Source organism: Taudactylus pleione, unplaced genomic scaffold (assembly GCF_031769625.1).
Source record: "Taudactylus pleione unplaced genomic scaffold, aTauple2 ptg000116l, whole genome shotgun sequence".
In the NCBI taxonomy this organism is placed as follows: domain Eukaryota; kingdom Metazoa; phylum Chordata; class Amphibia; order Anura; family Myobatrachidae; genus Taudactylus; species Taudactylus pleione.
In genome coordinates, this window is record NW_028284518.1 from 6,489,911 (window position 1) to 6,505,673 (window position 15,763).

Below are 15,763 nucleotides of genomic sequence, written 5' to 3' on the forward strand. Positions count from 1 at the left end.
CTTCGCGTTGAATAGAATCGTGCCCAATGTTTTTTTGTTTTTTTTCATGCAAAGCTTATGTGATTTATTTATTTTATGCGGCAGGGGACTATGTTTGGTTTTTCCTTATGAGTGCCAATGTGTGTGCATTTTTTCTTTTATTTCTTGCAAAACATATGAGGAAAGTAAAATTCCACTGAGAGATGTTTAAAGTAATGAACGCCAAACGGATAATTATATTTATTCGGGTGTTCATGACTACTGAAGCACCCAGAAGCACTGGGTATAGCCACACATATCGGCTAAACCTGTCTAAATCCAGAGTATCAGCATCTAAACTGCTGTTTCGGCATCCAAACTTAAGACTTTTCACATGACGCCCTTGTTTTGAGAGGCCACACCCCTATTGACACAGCCACGCCCCTGCGATTCATTGGCCACACCCATTTTTTTACTTGCATCTTCAGCGTACATATACACTGTATGCCCATACCCCCACTTCAAAATTCCCACTTCAACCACTGACCTGGACTGTAATGGTGAAGTTCGGGAACTTCTGCAATATAGCCTTGTATTACATGCTACATGTTCTATAGGAGTGTTTCCCAACCTCAGTCCTCAAGGCACACTAACAGTCCAGGTTTTACTGCTTTCAATGCTTCAGCACAGATGGTTATATCAAAGTAATAGTGCCACTAATTAAGTCCCTGTGCTCAAGTATGGCAATCCTTAACACCTGGGCTGTTAGTGTGCCTTGAGGACCGTGGTTGGGAAACACACTTCTATAGTAGAAGCAGGCAGCATCCTGCCACCTAGCACCTTCCCTTAACGCAATCGGGTCACAAATTCGCTCCTGCCTCGAATGTACTTATCCGTCACTTTTATCACAGAGAACTCTCCCTGTTCCGGGAGTCCAGGTCAGCACAGCTGAGCTCTAGTGTCACACACAGTCTCAGTCACTCAGCACAGCCGCCACCCCTGGCTTTTGTTTCCCTCACGCTGTGACGTCATCAGGAGCGCAGCCGCCTTGGCCCCTCCCACCCCGCACCGAGCGCTGTTACCACAGAGACGAGTCTCACACAAGCCGCACATACAATACATACAGCCGGGAGCCGGTCATGTGACCCAGCATCAACACAAACGACAGACAGACAGATACCCCGATCCAGGGACAGGTGAGGCACAGCACATGCTGCCATATGTATTTATATCTTCTGTGACTCCTCTGTGTGTGTATATGTGTGTGCAATGTACAAACTAAAGACATAGATAATATATAACTATTGTATTGAACGTGTATTGCAGTTTGTTACAACTGTTTCTTTTGAAATGCTCGTTTTAAATATCGGGCAGTGGTAGGAAGGCCACTATCATTTTCTGGGCTGCAGTTGCCTGTCATAGGGACGTAGTAAAAGGAATGACCCTGTTATATTGGTTAAACTAACGGTGTTTTAAAGGAATAAATCAGAGGTTACCTGGTTGTGTTTCTCCTGCCGGAGTGAAGCTACAAGTCCTGGTATTCTCTGATATACACATACAGGGCATGCTGGTACTAGTAGTTTTATCATCAGCTGGTATACTGGGTTACACGACCGTGAGACACTAATTATTATTAGCAATTACTTAGCGCCAGATTATTACATTTGTTCTTTACGATTGGGAAATCAAACAAGGCTGGTTAGTAAGAGACAGACAGAGGTACGAGGACCCTGCTTATAAGCTATAGGTACTACGTGAGGATAATTGCACATTACTATACAATAAGAGAGTCAATCTGCATGTAATAAAATAGTATGCGTTCATAATTTAATTGAAAACAATTCTGGGCATAAAATGGCACTAAAAGGGCCAGAATTGTAAAGCACAACAGACTATTGTGGCGCTATATAAGTATCTATTAATAAATAATTAAACAAATTGACAATTATTATTTTCATTAAGTGTTGGGACACTGGTTTCACTTTTTTCTTTTTTTTTAATTAATTCCAATCATATATTTATGTATATTCCTTTTTTTTATAGAACCTGCACTAAGGCCTGTATTCAATTAGCCGCGATAAGTCCGAATACGCCGAAAAGTATCGCGGGTGACGTCATTTTGCCAGACGGAAACCTATTTCCGTATTCAATTCCAAACACTTTTCACATACGCGGAAAGTGAATGCGATGTAATATGCGGACATGTTTCGCCTATGAATAGCAGGCGGAAAAAAGTGCAGAAGTGGGGTTTTGGGGTGCAAACTTCGGAAAACCACTCTGCAGCCTTGGGACAGCCCCCCAAAGGATAACTGCGTCAAATAAAAAGAAAGAGGGACAACCCAAAATCTGACTTTGAAAATGAGGGTGAAAAAGTTCAGTGTGGGGTACAAACATAAAAAGTAGCAAAATAGACTTCTGGGGAGTCCCCAAGTATGGGACAGGTGTTATTGGGATTGCAGGACGGTGCAGCAGGTGCATTTTTCACGTTGTTTTAAAACTTCACTTCAGGGACTTCAAAATATGCTTGCACCCATTTTCAAGCATCCCAAATTTGCCAGGACTACTTATTTTTACCAAAAAATACTGCTTAATGCTATTCTTCACCGCTTGTGCAAAGATGCTAATACGAACCTATTGACACAACTTAAGTACCCAAAATATCTTCAGGAGGGCTATTCAGGGGTATCTATATTGATTCCCAATGTTTAGTGCATCTTTTGGGGGTGTCAGGCTGGTTTCCCCGTTATTGACAGCACTTTCCGCCTGTTAGAGTTTCGCCGGGTTCCGTTTTCGCGTCCTTTGGAATTAAATAGGGAGAAAAGCGGGGGCACGCACGAAATGTGAATTTGCGGAAAGTAGATTCCGCCAACGGTGGCAAAATTATCGCGGCTAATTGAATACGGACCTAAAACTGGTAAAATGTTGTTTTTGTTACATAAACTATACAAACAAGAAAATGGTTTTTAGCAGGATAACTTATTTATTGTAACAGAATAAGGTAATGAGATCAACAACAAACAATGTTTTGAACCTCCAGTTTGAAGGAAGATATGAATTTGCAGTGAGGTTTGTTGTCTCCACAGCACCCATGTGAGCAGAAAGGCTGTAAAAAAACAAAAAAACAAACCTTTGCTGATAAATATTCTTTAAGCCGGGTTTCCTGATCTGATCCCACTAATTTCTTCTTCTTGCCTGTGTGATGTCACTACAGTATGTCACATTTCACCAGCATGTAGCTCTAATGATGACCTCTCACCAAGGCAACAGGTAGTTTGTTTATGAACTAAATCGTGAGCCTTATTTACAAAGGGGAAAAAATGTGCCCTGGCATCTATTTATAGTTGTGGAAATAATAGTCAAACAGTTATCTCTATCAAATGGTAAAGGATAATTTTATATACATTACCAACCTATATGTAATATTTATATTTGTGCAAATGCGCCTTTTTTCTGCATAGCACCCGCACATTCGATAATTGGCAATGTACCCGAAAATGTTGTCAACACTATGGTGGGTCTAGAACTCTAGATAAAAATAAGCATGGTGGGAAGGAGTAAACATGGTACCTCAAAATCCTGGATTACTAGAACTTTAGGGCCATGGTCTTCATTAATTGTAACTTTTATTTTGATTTATATTTTCTACAATACTGCTCTATAAGTCATCATATATATCTTAAAGTACACATAATATTGAAAAGACATTGAGACTATTCTTATGCTATATTTCATTGTTTATTTTACTTTTGTATTTAATTAGTTGTGAAATGTGCTCAAAACTACTTTTCGTCCAATTGTAAACTGGGGCTCTATATCTGCAACATCTGTAATTCCCTTTATGGGGATAAAGTGATTTTGAATAAATAGGCTAAACAGGTAAATGTTAATGAGAATGTGCCATCTCCAGTTTTAGAACTTCAATTAAATATTTTGTCTCAAAATCTTGTGTTTCCATGTAGACACAATACTAGGAGCATAACTGTACTTATCCTACATACCCAAAGATGCAAACATTTTGTGTATTGATTTTTGCTCTTGCCATGTAATCACACAAAAAAAAGGCACCTTACGTCACAAAACTAAAGTGATGGAGGTCCATCTCTTAGGAACCATGCCATTTTTTTAGAATCTGTGCCCCTTGAACAGACGTTCAGTCAACAGTGGCTGAACGAACACCCTGTCAGTGGTACCATTGTTGGTGGTGAGGCACCAGCAGCACCTTTGCCATGATCAACGAGGAGGGGGAGGTAGTACAAAGAACTGGATATAACTTTTATGCAAAAAACCCCCAAAAAACATTTTGGGTATCAATTTTATTGTATGCTAAAAGCCTCTTTAACTTTTGGGGGCAAAATTGATAATCTATATATCAGACACATGTAAAAGAGGTTCCAATGTTATTGCAAAATTTGAATCTTAGTATAAGCAATAATATATATTATTTAATAAGAACCAATCATATTACACAGCCCTGTACAAAGAATGTCATCATTCACATCAGTCTATATTTAAACACCAATGTTATAATGTGCTTCACTGTTAAGTCTGACCAAGATTAGTCCCTCCATCTGCTAGTGATTGTGAACAGATCTACCAAGTCGAGACACCAGATAATCAGGGTGCTCCCTTGCACTGAGAGCAGTCTGCCACTTTTTCCATTTATTCCCTGAATCCTTCATTTATTTTGCTGCTTCAAATAAATTTAAATACGCGTACCAAAATGCAGATGGATTCTAATCAATAGATCTACAGTAAAAAGGTTGACAATGTCTAGATAGACACCAAATGGTAGGCAGTCAATAGGTAGATGGGGACAAAAGGTCGATAGGTACCAAAGATTGACACACACAAGGTTGACATGGATGAAGATAGACAGGTGCAAAAGATCAAAATGGTCAAAAGGCCGACATTGAAATTGTCAACACGTTTTTGTTTTTTAGGGTTAGGCACTTACCGGAAGTTTTGGGTTAGGTTCAAAGAGGGACGGTTAGGATTAGGCCCAAGGAGGGAGGGTTAGGCACTAGGAGGGACAGTTAGGGTGAGGCACTAAAACGGACGGTTAGGGTTAGGCATTTACCCCGATGGTTAGAGTTGGGACCAAGGGGAGTGTTAGGGTTAGAGTGAAGATTTTGGGCCTCATTCAGACCCACTCGCAAGCGGCTGTCCGTTCGGAAGTGAGTCGATGGTGTGCACTGCGCATGCGCACGACGGAGGGAGCTCCGTCGTGCGCATGCGCCAGACACGACGAGCGAAGGACTTTCCTTCGCTCGTTGTGTCTGATCAAAGGGGGCGTGCTGTCGATGTTGATTGACAGCACGCCCCCTTTGGTGGGCGTGCCGGGGGCGTGCCTGCCAGACGGAGGCGTTCCCAAGGGAACGCCTACCGTTAGAAGCCGGCCCCACTGACATCACTAGTGATGTCAGTGGGAGTGATTTTGGCTCTGATAGAACCAAAATCACTCCAGGGCTTGTGGTCGAAAAACCCGACCACAGGCTTCTGGTCGCACTGGCAATGGTCGCGATGGTCAAGACCATCGCGACCATCATCCTGCATGCTCGTATGTGCTGTGGGTGGTGACCCGCAGCTATACGAGCGTCCAGGAGGACGCTCCATTTTTATGGAGGACGGCCCTCATTCAGAGTGAGCGCTCTGCTCAGAGCGTCCGGCTCTGAATGAGGGCCTATGGTTAGAAAAAAAAAACATGTTGATTATTTCAGTGTGGACCTTTTGACTTTTGTACCTGTCTATCTTTATCCATGTCGACATTTTTGTTCCTGACGACAACCTTTTGTACCTGTCTACCATTTGGTGTCTATTCAGACATTGTCTATCTTTTTACCGTAGATATTTTTATACCAAACCCAATACAAATATACAGGCATGTAAACCTCTCATGGTTTCTAATAAGGTGAACAATGGAAGAAATTACACAATAATCGGCAGTACGCTGACTCTGTTTCAAAAGTGGGTGGGATGGGGAACGGTTGTCTCCTGGACATTCTGCGAGAGTAGGCACAGTGGGCGAGATGTATTAGCCACCGAAGCAGCATCAGCACACGTTATTTGCGCTGATACTGCTTCTCCCCATGTATGATTTGGTAAATGACCGTGGCGGTAAAAGACGCCCGTGTCATTATCGGCGCTGCTATCCATCTACCAGTTCGCCTGTCCGTTCCGCCCGCTGTAGCTGTCACCATCAACAGCTGCAGCCTGGCGATGCCCTATCCCCACAGCAGGCACAGCGCTGTCCCTGCTACGGGGGCTGCCGGCTCCAGGGCTGACATGTTAAAGGCAATTGGACAAAGGTGCAAAGACAAAAAAAAATAAGTTCAAATCAATACACACATCCATCACTATTCCCTTTCATAAATGAAAGGAAATATGCTTTATTGTTTTGGACCAATTGCTAAAATCACTGTAATAATGGTAATAAGTTGCAGCATCAACATTACTATAGTAATGGCATAAAAGGGAGGAAATCAGTCACATTTAGCCATTTAGAAACTTGCATCGATTCTCGTCGTCATCAGTTAGCATTTTGTTCCAGGGGTCAAACACCAGCAAGTCATACACCTGAAGATGTGCATATGTTGTGTGGTCGCCATGAAGTGAATTTTGCGCAGATCCACCCATGATGTACTTTTGGCTGTGTTTATACCCCCCTTCCCCCAGCACAAGTGGTCTTAAGTGCAAACTCTGTCTCATTCACTATGGCTATATAGGCGCGTAAGAATTTTTGGAGCGTATCTAAAGAAAAAACCACAACAAATATTTACAGGGAAAAAAGGCACAAATTGGGTTTATGTCCACCTCCACGTGAGTGGTATAATCCGTATTGTCTGATAGAAAGTCCTTACATTGGACCCTAAACGCTGGCCCTTTTTGGACTATATTTTATCTCCACTACTTCAGGTACTATGATATTGGGATTGAAGATCCGGATTAATGACCCTTTGTCAGACATTTCAGGGCACTTTATTAAAACTCACATTTAAAAGCAATATGTGCATTAGCTATGTATGAATTATATGTGAATATTTGTGATGTAACATAGCTTTTTTTTTTTTTCATTTTTTACTTGTTATTAAACAAGAATACTTACAAACAGTAGAACTCCCTATAAACATGACACATTTACTCTGCTCCTATATTTTTCACATGTTTTCCAAATGATTGACCCTAGGTGGAATTAAATAATTGATGCTATAACTGTTTAGTGTAGTTATATTTTTCAGCCAAGGTTACTGAAAATGAAAACTAAACATATTTTCAGTGAAATAGATGGTGTTTAGAGTTTTCTAACTAATTACACAATGTATATTTTTTTCTGCTAAATGTATTTATGTTAACAAGTAGTACTGTCCTCTGTTTGTCCTTCAGGTAATTCTATTCTAATCTTATGTAAAGCGATTACTGTTTAGTGTGTCATTAAGTCTAGCAACTGTTCACAGTAGGATTATCTCATTCTAGCCTGGCTCCTAATATTAGCTCAATTCTCTACAGTGAATGAAAAGTTAATTGATAGTCACTAAGGTGCAGAAAATATAGCATGTTCCACATATTTTCATAAGCCGCATACACACTAGACAATCCTTATGAATGATATGGACGATAACTATATTGGTTAACGATATATATCGTTCAGTGTGTGTGCAGTGAAGTCCAATGATGCGCGCTCCCGCGGGTCGTTAACGATGTCTTTTGTCAGTACATGCAGGCCAAACTGACGGTATCGTGAAGAATTGCCTGTTCACAGATGTGGCAGGATGACTTCACTGAAAGATATCTTTAAAGATATATTTCAGTGTGTACACCGGGATGCAATCGGGAAACCGGCTGACGTGATTCCGACAGCCGGCTTCCCGACTGCTTTATCCCGGCGTGGGTTATATGACAGGCGTCTATATCTAGATGCCTGTCATTATCCCAACGCTGGGAGACAGACGCCCGGCATCCCGATCGTAGTGATGCTGGGCTCCGCGAGCGGACAGCCGCGTGGTGGGGAGGGTTAGGGATCTGTTCAGCTGTCGGACTGCTGCTGCCGGGAATCAAACCGCCGGCCATGCAATATCGTTTGTCCTGCACTACAGAAAGTTCAAGGGAAATCTTTCACCAATATCGTTCATACAGCACATCGTCTAGTATGTATGAGCCTTTAGATTATCAATATCAGGCATATGTTGCACAGGCCGTATATTTTTCTGAGATACCCTCCATAGCAAATAATGTCTTGCAGAGACTTTACTACCATTAAAAATCACTTATTACAGATAAATACCAACTTTTGCAAATTGCATATTTAGAAATTAGGTGGATCCTTGCATACGCTCAACTCTGAATCCCCCACATTTACAGTACATGCCAACGGCACGCCCTTGGATAGTATTCACCCTAGGTAGGGCACTTGACCTAGAAAGGGGCACTCCTTCGTGTGCCCGAAAAGGTAGCGTTAGTGTTCACTCTTTGCTGGGCAGTGCGCCGGACCTAGAGAAAGGGCACATCTGCGTTCGCCGAAAAAGAAAAGGGGGCGTGTCTTTAAGACACGTCCCCTTTTCATAACTCTTGGGGGCGTGCCCGGCACTTACAGACATGCCGGGCTGCCCCCAAGCGCTGCTATCAGTGTGAATGGATGCTGGGAGCATGCACCCGACATCCATTCACTGGCGGTTACCGCTACACCGTAGATTTCTGTGACCCACAGGTGGGAAAGGCACCCACAGGCTGTTTCAGCAGGGCACCACAACGGAGGGCAGGGTGCTTTTTAGAAATAGGGCAAGGAGCGGCGCCCCACTGAAACAGCCTAGCGGGAACGCTAGGCGTGATCTCTAATGATACTGGATTTCAACCTCTATATGCACCTACCTATACCTTCTAAACCCTGCCTATAAACCTCTAAAATTGACGCTATTTGCGCACGCAGTCATACAGTAAAATAAAGACTTTAGACCTTGAACATGTGTTTCCGAAGCACAAAGTATTATTCAAGTAAAGTACAGTCAGTTACATGCTGTGATCTAAGTACAATTTAGCGCAAAGAATTATACAGACCCAAGATACAGTTATACATTACGCACACGCTCTGGACCAGATACCGGCATCAGCAAGAAACCTCCGGCAATCAGCAAGAAGACTCCAGACTGGGGTCACAGCACACACATTTATATCCTCACAGAAACAGACAACACAAAAGAGGGGTTTGTTGCTAATCCCATTGGTTCCCAGTGCGGGTGCATCTGTTACAGTGCATTTAACAGGTTGGTTCAAATGGACACAGAACAGCCTCTAACAGCTTGTTGCCTCCTCTATTTCCCCTGCATGCAAATCTCGGCTGTTGGTTTTACAATGTACATTCTGGTGCTTTAAGTCTCTACAGTCCATAAGTTGCAAATGTATGTTGCGATCTTCTCACCGATGGTACCAGAAAGCTGTTGAGGAGATGCAGATCAGTACAATACCAAACACGGCTTACTTATCACGTATTAAACCTTAGATACCAAAATAGTCTTTATTCCACAGCATTTGTAATAAATGTATAAAACTTGGATCTTATACTTTAAAGCTATGGAACCTTTTATGTGAGTGTGCATTATGTAAGTATTAGGGGTTTGGGAAAAGACGCTAGTTAGGTTTATCTGATTTGGGGCAGATGTGCACGCATGCAGCTAATAAACAACGTTCGCATGCAGGATATTGTGCATTTCGCTAATGTGCGTCATGTTAGCAGCGCAACTGTGCGTAATTTGCGGTGTTTATGCATGAGATTCTATTTATGATGGATTTAATATACTAACATTTTCAAACTGCAATGCAAATGTGTTATGGGCAGTGAGCTTCAAACAGGGTGGAGACCCCCAACCGTGTTGGTGCCAGCCTGTCTGAAAAAGAGTAGATTTAATTCAAGTGTCTGGGCCATATTACAATTGCCACAGCTACACTTGTCTATATACGGGGATTCCCAATTTATATGTAAAACACTCACAGTATTCTGGTGTATTGTTAGTTGTTTTCCTAGTATACCGTGTTTGTTATGGTATCAAGGTTGTCCCCAGAATGGGCTTTGTGTACATCAGGGCATGATTTCTGGAAGGATTACTAAAAAGTGTTCTAATGCTAATAAGTCATTTTTCTACTTCAGGGTCCATAGGGTATCCACAGGATACCTTGGGGTATAGGCGATGGCGGCAGACATCCAGGCACCACAGAGTTAAATTTTCAGCCTCCCAGGATGCACTGGGGTCCCTCTCCTATACACCGCCCCCGAGCCTCAGGCCACTCAGTTTTCGTCCGTGCCTGGCCGGACCAGTCGCACCGTACAGAGGGGGGTCTTTTCAAGGCCCCTGAAGATTTCTTCGCAGCTGTGGCTGCACAACTAGAGTGCTCCAGCATAGGACAGTCAGTATTGACGTCCATGCTGTCACTCCTACACCCCGCCGGAACCAGAGCGCCGGTACCGATCCGGGGATGCTGGTTGGTAGCTGGGGTCACAGCTAGCGGTGACCCCGGCTACCTGGACTGTGGCCGGATGCACGGGGGACAAGGTAAGCGGCGGGGTCCCGCGGTGGGCACCCGCCGGTAACACAGTCCTTTTTGGTCCCCAGGCAGGGGGCTCCCTGGGGACCGGCTGCGCGTGGGGCCAGGTACTGATCCTGCGCCTTCCACTAGACCACCAGGGACAGCGGACCGCAGCATGTGCGGTACAGCGCGGCGTCCCAGGGGTTAATAGCAGGCCAGGGGAGAACGCCTTCCCTGTCTCACAGCCGGCGTCTCCCCCGCTGCACAGTGCCATTCCACAGCGGTCTGAGCGGGCTGTGTCAGCGCTCCTCCCCCGGGCCCGCCTCCTCTCTGCTCCTCGGTGGCCATTTTCTCACTACATGTGCTGGGAATGACAAACGCTGCTGGAAGCTGTTACAGGTGCCATTGCGGTCCGGGTCCCCCGCATACCTCTCCTTCAATAAGGTCAGTGTATGCAGCACTGTTTCCTACCAGGCTCTGGTCTGTGTAGTTGATCGCAGTGCTTGTAATGCAGGATGTTATCTGTGCATTGTATGTGACTTAAATGCTAGCGCTGTTTGCCTGTACTTTCATTTCTGACTGTCAGCCTTTTTTCCTATCCCTGTTAATCTGCTACAGCCCTTGCGGTGCGGTGTCGCAGGGTGTTTATTACCTCACAGTAAACGTGTTTTTTCTGTGTGGGAGGTCACATACGCTCCGTTCACAATCCTCATGTCTGAAGGTGAACGAGGATATCCTCTTCCAGCTATAATGTACTGATATCATGTGCAGTTAGCGGAGGGATATGTAGACGCTGAGGGTTTATGGAGGGCATGTTGTATTATATATCACGCCCCATTTCTGTCACTGTGCCTGCACAAAAAAAGGGACCGCCCTCGGCTGACTAAGATGCTTACAGCCCTGGTGGGCAACGCTCCCTGCGTTTCCCCGTAGGGGTTATCGCAGAGAGTGGTGGTCTCATCACATGCAGGGGTCCCTGGGCAGTTGATGGTACCCCAGTGTATCCTGTTTTTCGCCCCCCCAGGTCCCGCAGGAGCCTGTGTGGGTGAATTTATTGTCCAAATGGTATAGCACCTGATGGACGTTTTGCAGGGGGAGTCACCATTTCGGCCTTCTAAACGGCCTTTCGGGTCTCAGACGGGTAAAGACATGACGTCTGATGACGGTAACATTATTGACTTTTTCAGACACGAGCCCCTTAGTGCAAAGGAGGCGTAGTCTGGGTCTAAAATCTATATACCTGGCCTTATACGGGCAGTCCGTGCGGCTTTGGTTATTACATATCCCCCGTGGCTAAATCCAACTATGCCTTCTTTAAGGATAAGGGTGTTGCCACTGTAATTCCTCTATCTGGTCAGGTGGATCATTTAGAGGAGGCGTGGAAAATCCGGGTAAGCGGTTCCAACCTCAAAAACGGTTGACCTTTTGCATACCCCTTTGCGGATAATTATTTTTCCGAATGGCAGTTACCTTTACGGGTAGATTCTCATGTTACGCGCCTAGTGAGGAGTGTTACGTGGCCCATGCCCTCCAGGTCCTCCTTGAAGGAGGTTACACATTGCAAGGTGCAAATATATCTAAAAGCCAATTATTCCCTTGCTGGAGGGGCTTCCAGGCCGGCTATGACCGTGTGCTGGGGGGCCAGATTCATGGAGCGCTGGGTAGGTAACTGGATCTCTGCACACTGACTCTCCAGCGGAGCAGGTGGATAGTGGCAAATTCTCAGAGACTTAGCCACATTCATAATGAGACAGTCTTACATATAGCCTACTCCTTTCCAGAATCTCCTCGGCAGCAGTAGCGGCTCGGCAGCAGTAGCGGCTCGCCGCTCCCTGTGGTTGCGCTCTTGGAAAGCGGACGCAGATTCCATTTGGAATGCTTTGCCTTTTACGGGACAGGTCCTGTTTGGCCCTCGTCTGGACACAATTGTGGCCCCGCAGGCAGCAGCTACGTCTGCCTGTCTGCCATCGGCTACAGTCCCATCGGGGTCTGGGATTTTGTCTTTTCGGTCCTGTGAGGCCAGGGTAAGTCTAAAATATAGCTTTCCAAGACAGTCAGTAGCCAGGAAATCTGCTCAGCCATAAGAACAGGCTTGGATTACAAGACGTCCTACTCCCAAGTTGGACTATAAGCCTTCAGCCTCACAGGACGGGCCTCCTCTCGGGGGACCCCAGAGTTGGAGGCCGGCTTCTCCAGTTCACCCAGTGCTGGTGTCTGACCTCCACGGGCACTGGGGTAAGAGAAGTATTTTCTTGAATGTATGTCCTCTCCTCCCGGTAAAAGCCTCTCAGACGGTTTTTCATTACAGGTCTTCTGTCAATTCAAGACAAGGCTCTGTAATTTTTGAGGGTGTTACACTCTATGCTACAAGCAGGAGTTATACCTGGACATCCTCAACCTTGAATCCTTCAACAAATTCTTAAGGGTTCCTTGGTTCAGGAGGGGGACCCTGCATTCCATCATTCAATGGAGCCTGGGAATTTTGTGGTGTCGTTGGATATATTCAGGGTGACTACCTGAATGTCCCTATTTTCTTCGAACACCAGTGTTTTTCCTCAGGTTTGCAGTGGTCGATAAGCATTTCCAGTTTTACCAGGGTCATGGAAGTTATGGCAGCCCACCTGCAGATGCAGGTGGTACGCTTGTTACCCAATCCGGGCGACCTCCTGGTGTTACCAGAGTCTCCAGAGATACTTCAGTGCCATCTGCAACGGACAATATCTGTGTTGCTACGTTAGGGCTGACTGATACACTGGAAATGGTCCTCTCTGATTCTTCACAGAGGATGCTCCATATCCCAACATCTGAGGATCTTTGTGATTGAGGAAAAGATCTCTGCATTACAGGCAAAGGTACGCAGTTGCCTACAGAGTCGCCGAGTGTCTATTCACTCGGCAATGAGGTTCCTGGGTTCCAGGGTGTCGCTGTTCGACATGGTGGAGAGTACCCAGTGTCACTCTAGAAAAATTGATCCTCTCCGGATGGGATGGGTTGCCCCATAGGATAAAGTGAATAGTGCTTTCCCCGAAGGTTTGTCTCTCTCTGGCCTGGTGGCTGTGGAAAGCTTACCTAAACAAAGGGCACCCCCTTTGGGATTGCGTACCGGGTCCTTCTGACAACGGACGCCAGTATCCGTGGCTGGGAAGCAGTGACGGGTCCACACTTGTTCCAGGACAGGTGGACTCCAGTAGTTTTTGCGCTTTCCATAAACACCTGAGAACTCTGAGCAGTATTCATGGTTCTCCAGCATGCAGGACAGGTCCTCCACGGAAATACCGTGCAGGTACGGTCTGACAACGTCATCATGATGGCTTATGTAAACCACCTAGGTGGTTCCCGAAGTCGGGCGACACTAACAGTGGTGTCTCGAATTCTGGCTTGGGTGGAAGGCTATATCCCTGCCGTCATCGGCAGTGTTCATTCAGAAATCCTCAGATGCAAAGCAGGCTTTCCCAGCCGTCAGGACGTGCATTCAGGGAAATGTCCTCTTCATCAGGAGGTGTTCAATCTTCTGGTGAACAAGTGGAGCCTTTCAGAGATGAGACTCTTATGGTAGACGTATGTTGGTCCAGTGGACCTTCTAAGTTGTGTACCTCGTCCCTCCGTTATCCCTTCCTCCAGTAATAGCAAGAAGGAGGCGCGCTCCTGCTGATAGCTCGTGCGTGGGCCAGACGGCACTATTACTCAGATCTTTGGAGTGTTTCAGTTAACACTCCGAAGCGGTTACCTCTACGACCAGACCTGTTGTCTCAGGATCCTGGCTGATTCCCAGACCTGGGTTGTCTGTCCTTGCCGGTGTGGCGGTGGAGACTGCCCTCTTAAGGTCTAGGAGTTTTTTCCAGCTCTATAGTTAACAGGGCCTATGTCCATGCTAAGAGCTCGGAAGATTTTATCTGCAAGAATTTACCATCAGGTATGGCATACTTTCTTTCAGTTGTGTCGCCCTACAGGCTCTGCTCCTCGGGTTTTCCGGATATCCAGAGTGTTGGCTTTCCTACAGGTGGGCTTAGATAACGGTCTTCGCCTTGCTTACCTGAAGGTGCAGGTTTCTGCCCTGTTGGTTTCATCGTAGGATTGCTACTCTTCCTGATGTCCGCACTTTTTTGTGCAGGGTATACATTATATTCAGCATCCCTTTGTTCCTCCTGTGGCTCCTTGGGATTTGGCTGTGGTCTTTAGGGCTCTCTGAGGACCGCCATTTGATCCACTGGGCTCAGTGGACTTCAAATGGCTTATGGCTAGGAATGTATTCCTTCTGGCCATTGATTTGGCCGGTAGGATCTCAGAATGGGGGGCTCTGTCATGTAGATCTCCCTCTTTCTCATCTTTCCTAGGAACAGGGCAGTGCTTCGCACTTGCCCTGGTTTTGTACCTACGGTGGTGTCTAGTTTCCACATCAATGAGGAAATTATAGTACCTGCCTTTACTTCCCCAGTCCTTTCTGCTGGTGAGGCCTCTTTGGATGTGGTACGGGCTCTAAGAATTTAAGTTGACCGTACCAGTCCATTTAAGAAATCAGACTCTCGGTTTTGTCCTTTCTGGTTTCCATAAAATAGGTTGGCCTGCCACTGCGCTAACTTTGGCAGGATGGATTCACAGGTCTTCCTGTTCCATCCTCTTTTAAAGCTCTTCCACTAGGTCTGTGGGTCCTTCGTGGGCAGCTCGACGTGGCGCTTCAGCGGTGATTGGCAGCCACGTGGTCATCTGTCCATATTTTTGTAAGGTATTATGTTTTTGATACCTTCGCCTCTCAGGATGCTTCCTTCGGGCGGCGGATTCTCCTTACAGCACAGGAGCGTCCCCACCCTTAAAGGATACTGCATTGGGACATCCCCAAGGTATCCTGTGGATACCCTATGGACCCTGAAGTAGAAAATATGAGATATGGTAAGAACTTACCCTTGTTATCTCTATTTCTACGAAGCCCACTGGGTTCCACAGGACTCCCGCCCTGTCGCACCTGTACTGCAGATGGGCTTTGATCTGGTCACCGGTTTCTCCGTCTCCTTCTGGTGAGAATGTGATTCTTGTGTGTCCAGACTTTCTTCTCTCTCTTTTTTGCTCCTGCTCCGGCCTATGGCTTGTTATGAAACTGAGTGGCCTGAGGCTCGGGGGCGGGGTATAGGAGAGGGACCCCAGTGCATCCTGGGAGGCTGAAAATTTAACTCTGTGGTGCCTGGATGTCTGCCGCCATCGCCTATACCCCAAGGTATCCTGTGGAACCCCTATGGAAAGGAGATTGGGACTGCGTTACCTAAGATGACTTAAAATAACCTAAACAATATATTTATGC

The 15,763-nt window shown here is 45.7% G+C and overlaps 1 protein-coding gene across 3 annotated transcripts in view; it reads left to right on the plus strand.

Annotated features, from left to right (window-relative positions):
• Positions 1-771: 771 nt before the first annotated feature.
• MAK (male germ cell associated kinase) overlaps positions 772-15,763 on the plus strand; it is a 90,512-nt gene continuing 75,520 nt past the window's right edge. Inside the window, exon 1 of one of the 3 annotated variants that reach the window (XM_088471657.1) lies at positions 772-1,154. The gene's annotated coding sequence lies outside the window, so the exon portion shown is untranslated. The remainder of the gene's footprint in view (positions 1,155-15,763) is intronic. The other 2 variants (XM_088471656.1, XM_088471658.1) reach the window with 2 other exon arrangements.